Source organism: Medicago sativa, chromosome 7 (genome assembly GCF_051527215.1).
Source record: "Medicago sativa cultivar Bolivia chromosome 7, Bolivia_mono, whole genome shotgun sequence".
Taxonomy (NCBI): Eukaryota; Viridiplantae; Streptophyta; class Magnoliopsida; order Fabales; family Fabaceae; genus Medicago; species Medicago sativa.
Window position 1 is genome coordinate 29681909 of NC_140755.1, and position 6472 is coordinate 29688380.

Sequence of the window (6472 nt, forward strand, 5' to 3'; positions counted from 1 at the left end):
ACATCTTAGACAACTTCAACATTCATGTGGTACCACCAGGGCATTAAGCCCCCATCTCTAAGGTCATATTTGGACCTTTCGGGCATTAAGCCCCCATCTCTAAGGTCATAAAGGACCTATCATGCGTTAAGCCCCCATATCTGACTATGCAACGACACAACTCTAATGCAACACTTCATCTTCAATGTTAATTCATTAACAATTATTCACAAGGACTCATTACATCAAAACAGCATTACAGGAACATCATATTTAACAACATCATCATTAATATAAACATCAGGAGATAACTCATCAAGGAAACAGGCGAAAGGACAAGATTTCGCAAGACAGCAGGTCTGTACTGCACTAGCTCGCAATGGCGAGCTATACTACTCGCAATGGCGAGCTCATCAGGGGAACTCGCAATGGCTAGCAGATCACTCGCAGTGGCGAGCTCAGGGACTACTCGCAATGGCGAGCAAGATCACTCGCAGTGGCGAGCGGTATCATTCGCGAGGCGAGCGATGACAGAACAGGGTTCTGTCGCAGCTCTGCTTCCTCACTCAGCATCCAAAATTCTACTACTCAAGCCCCTAAATCATCAAGATTCAGCATCTAAACGTTTTCTATGACTAATTAACATCTTCCTACATCAAATTACACAACGTTCACTCAAAATCTTCCAATTTTAATGATTCTAACCCTAATTCCCACATCCTTAAAACTACCACAAATGATTAAACTTCATGAATCAAAACTTGATAATAATCAGAGTTAGTCTCACCCTTACCTTAGGTTATTTTTCTGAAATCCAACAGTCGCGTTCTTCGTCCTTAGGGTTCTCTCTGACTTCTCCTCTTTTCTCCTCTTTTCCCAATCGTACGCGTTCTAATTTTTCTTTCTTTCTAACTGACTTTAAACCCTTTCTCTAATTGCTCTTCTCCCTAAAACTACTCTCTTCCTTAGTAAATATTTATTTCTAATAATAATACTCCTCCCCCACATAATATTAATATTAATACTTATAATATCAATTATTAACATACATTCCATCAATATATATATATTATAAATCATATAATATTCTACTAAAATGCAATAAATCAATTAATTAATAGATATTAAAAAGTGGGCGTTACACCTGACACGACACTGACACAGACACTTCGACACCGCTAGTGTAAAAAATATAGGACACCGACACCGCTAGATATATATTAATTTATTTATAAACGGTCTAAAATGAAAATCAAAATACATATATATGTATCTAACTTGGGCAAGTTATTTCATTAGAAAAAATTCTAAATCAAGATATCGTAGTATTTGAGCTTTATTTATTCATCTACAATAAAAAAAAACCAAAAATCTTATAATAAACTATAATGTCTATTACCCCTAATTGATCAATATTTCTCAAAACATATGTAACTCATGTATCTACGGCGGTATACAGAAGCCCTTGAACACGAGGTTAATCGTCTTTCTATTTTAGACCGTTTCCTGGAGCACCAGATTTACATAGTATCTAAAACCGGTGAATTCTTCAGAATAAATTTTGCTAACATAATATGATAGCTCTGTAGGCCTCCAAATGCAAAGTCCCGCATAGTACAAGTTTTAAGGTTTGATGAAAGGCAGCCTGGAACAAATTTTGGATGGGCCCAGGTTTCATGCATATATTGTCCAAAGTAGTCATGCCCACAAAAGACGTCTAGTATTATCTGCAAATAGCAGAGAACAAATAAAAAACATGTATGATAAGAGAAGAAAAATCAAATATAATTGTTATATTTAAGAAACAAACTTGATAAAGGTCAAGATTTTGAAGCTTCGGACAATGGAGCAGCATTTTTGGAACTGTATCCCAATTATAGTTCAGCACCAAATGAGTCAAATTATGGAACGTAGGAAAGTGAAAACCTTGAATAGCCTACATTATTAAAGAAAAACAATAGAAATAATGAATGACATTATTCATTTTAAATCGCATGCATGCATCAACGATATACATACCCTGGATAGTCTTATGCATAGAAACTCGACATTTGAAATTGCTTCCATTGGAATATAACATTTTGTAACATCTGCTTTGTTCAACATTGTTAAGCTATTCCAGCCTGCATAAGTGCCTTTGAATACTTCAAATAGGTGAAGATCTTCAAGAATTGGACATTCTTCTAAAAGCATCATGAGATCATCATCTTGTTCAAACCAAATGTTTTTCAAATGTAGGGTTTTGAGTGAGGCTAATGTTACGTGAAAAGGAGAAAAGTTGTCACCCATATCAATAAAATTGAGCTTAAGAACAACAAGTGTTGTACATGTAAGGATAGAATAAGGCAATTCAGGGGATTCCACCAACAACGAGATCATAAAGTCGAGATGAATCATGTTTAACGTCCAGAATGAAACTACGGATGGAATGATTACCTGCAGCTTCTCGCGAGCGCAATATGTAGTAAACGAATTCGTCGAAGCTGTCTTTGGAGCCAGAGTCTTTGCATTCGATGAATTCTACATCTGGAACGTAACACCATAGATTCTTCCATCTCTTTGAAAGAATTGAAGTGAGAAAGGCTTGTTTTGTGGGAAGAGAAGAGAGAATGTGAATCAGGATATCGTCTGGTAAATTGCTTATCCTATCTACGGCCTCCACCGTTGAAGTTTCCGACGAAGACATTCTGTTATGGTGGCGAGCTGTTGTTATTCTTTTTCTTTAGACCAAAAACCAACAAGGAAAGGTTTAGAGTATTCCTGCTGGATATTTTCGGGGTGAGAAATTAATATATTAGAGTTAGGTAGAGATCTCTTTATATATGAGAAGTTTGTCTTTGTTACTTGCTCCTCAAGTCTTGCTTAATTGATACTTAGGTTTCGACTTATGCTATTGGAGACTTAGCCTCCAAGTTGGAGCTTGAGTAATGGACTTTGAATGTGAGAAAAATATAAGAAGGGGGTTGAATTTTTAAAAAAAAAAATCTTTTTGTTGAGTGTTGTAGTATGACTCAAAATTTGTTGGATGAAGAATATTATTGCTAAAATTATAAAAGATTTGTTTTAAATATATTTTGTGCTGAAAATATATTTATGGACAATAAATATATTTTTGTACCGTATGAACGAAGATTTGATTCAAATATATTTTGAAAGAGAATATTTGATGCATATATTCTTTCACTGAATGAGAAAAACAAAAAGAAACATATCTTCAGCGTGATATCCATTCCAAATTTATGAGTTATATTTCTCTATAAATATAAACCTTGTATCAGATCAGGAACGATGAGAGTGTAGAGAGTTGAAAACAAGGGTTTAGAAGCCAACACAAAAAATTGGGTTTGTAGTGTTTTCTCTTGGCAACAAACACTAGGGTTAGGATTGATTCACCTTGGGAAACACTATTAGGATTGAGTCTCTTGGTCACGGAAAGAGATTGGGACTTTGGGTAGAATTAGGTTTGAAGACTAATTGTTGTAACCTTTTGATATCTCTTTGTAAAATTACTCATCATTAAGTGGAAGAGAGGGCTGCTCTCTCCCCCAGACTAGGTGATAGGGCCAAACCGCAAGTGCACGGCCTATCGAAGTAATAGTAGTAAGTAAGAGTATCGTTCCGCTAGGGAGTTGGTCAATCTAATTAGCCTTTAGATATTGATTAGAGGAGAAAGAATTAAGAAGTTGGAGAGTGCAGTTTTTGAAAGTAAATAACAATGATGTTAAAAAGCCTCGGGATCATTGGTTCATCATAATAACGAATCTTTTCACAAGCAAGCCTTAAACTTATAATTAAACGTTAATCCTAATTACTAAGGACAAGTTTCTCTTTAGCATATCACAGCTCCTCTCGAAGTCAGTGAGTGTATCCCTCCAACAACCACACCTATTCTCATGGGTGATTGCCTTTGGGACCCTTGAAGATCGAAACTTTATGCGTCCCAAGGTTTGCTAGACTATTCTCATGTTTCGCAAACCTTGTCTAAATTCACTTGTTCGGATATCAAAGCTCCGCGTTCGCTTTATGAATTGATATCTGTGATGATGAATTAACCATTATCAAACCCTCCGCGTTCGCTTCCACAGTTTGATAATAATTAATTCATGTTTAAAACGGTGAATTTAGATTAGGAATTAGGGTAACAATTAATTAAGGTTTAAGACTTGGCTTGATCCGGATTACGTCATTAGACTTATCCAATGATCCCAAGACAAAGAAGTCTACTCACTTATGTTCATCGTAGACATGGGGGAAGAAGAGAGAATGCGATAAAAGTAAATTGCAAGGAAGAAAGTAAAACGAAATAAAGACTTTATTAAAATAGTACTGAAAATAAACAAAGTAAAGGATGATTGTTTATGGTGGAGAGATACTCTATTTATAGCTTTACAATCGACTTAGAAACTAAGCAACTAAAAGGGTAAAACAGTAAAGCTGCAACAGGGTAACTTGGGCCCGAAGAAAAAGCAGCAAAAGAGGCTCTGGGGACGGGCACGGCCGTGCCACATGTTGGCACGGGCCGTGCCAAGCTTCTGGTAAGGGGAGATCATATTTTTGCCCCGTATCTTCGTATTCTTGCGCTGTATTTTGCTCCAGTCCTCTTTCTTTTGCTCCAAGGCACCTTCCACCATATATTCATTCCTAAAATAAAATAAAAGACAATTTGAAGTAAAATATTCTAAACTAAAATAAAATGCAATAAAATAAAATCAAATCTAAAATAAAACTAAACTAAATAAGGCAATAAATAAACTAATCTATGACTCATCAAACTCCCCCACACTTGAATCTTTGCTTGTCCTCAAGCAAAAGGCAGCAAACATAGTAGCAACAAAAGATTTGATTTATGGCAATATTAAGAACATAAGTCTCTAGAGAAAGGCCTTGCCTCAAGTACACTAATTACAATTTCAAATACTTCTCATGAACCTATTCTACCCAACATCAAGTCTCAAGTGAGTGTGTGTGTGCAGTCCAACCCTTTTCTTGCTCCTGTATAAGACAGATATTATGAGGAATAGGTTCTATCCTTAGTGCTAAAGTAACCGAGAAAAGTCCTTTCTTCATTTCATATAAGAGTGATGGGAATTTGAGTTAAACATTAAATTAGATATAACAATCAAGCACAAGGGGCTGCAGATGCTTAGGGGGCTATCTATCCTCGTAGGGAGTCTTCTCGGATGTAATTGTCCTTTCCCCCTAGATTCAAAATCACCCTAAGTAGTGCTGCAAATTTATTGTTTGTTTCATCTCCGCGTAGGAAGTCTTTTTGGATGTAATTGTCCTTTCCCCCTAGCATTGATGAATTTGTTTCACTTTAGGTTCAAATTAGGGAGTCACCACCACAATTAGGAAGTTAGGGATTGTCCTTTCCCCCACATGTTGGTGCCATTCTCCCGCCCCATTTAACATTAACAAGTTAATAAGAATATAACAATTAAGAACAATTTGATTAATTTTCCCACACAAACTTATACTACTTTTACTCTTAAGACTTTAAAGGGTCTAAGTTAACACTAAAGATAGAACGTGTTCCTTAAAATACCTATTCATACATTTGCTCAAGGATTGCAACCGGGTGCTTTTCTCATTGGAGAATTTCACAATAAAACATGATATGGGTATAGCAAGAACATAAGAAACACAAGAAACTATTTTCATGTACAAGAGGCGACCTAAAGAAGAGATAAAACAAAAATTTTCATGCCATATTTACATTAAAAACAAGCTACTTAGTCATGCCTCTTGCTATAAAAACAAAGCAAAAGAATAAAGTTCAAGGGAGTTTGGACACTACGACTCTAGACACTTTATTAGGCCCCCCCCACACTTAGGGGAAGCATTGTCCTCAATGATTCAAAGAAAAAGAAATTAAAAGAGAAGAAGAAGAAGAAAGAAGGAGTGCAGAAAGCTCACAAGGTGTTGTAGATAGCAAAAAAAATGAATTTTTGGACTCTGGAAGCTGGCACGGCCGTGCCAACCTCAGCACGGGCCGTGCCAACATTCTGTGGCTGGCTACTAATTTTTCTTTGAAAAACATGGCACGGCCGTGCCAACCTTAGCACGGGCCGTGCCAACCTTCTGGTTCCAAGGACTTCAATTTTTTTCATTTTCTTGAATCGTATTCGGACAATTACCTACAAAACAACTTGAAACAAAACGAAAGCAGTTAAATGCGTGGGTTGCCTCCCACGAAGCGCTCTTTTACCGTCACTAGCTTGACGAAAGATGCAAGAGTGGTTCCTCATGGAGGATCTAAGAGGGCTAGTATCGTTTCTTCTTCAACAGCTTCACCTGCATTGTAAATCTTTAGTCTTTGGCCATTAACTTTAAAAGGTCCAGTTTTTTCAGAAAAAATTTCAATTGCCCCATAGGGGTAAACAGTACGAACAGTGAATGGACCAGACCATCGTGATCTTAACTTACCTGGAAAAAGCCTTAGCCTAGAGTTAAAGAGCAGTACAAGGTCACCGCTCTTGAAGTTCCTTTTGAG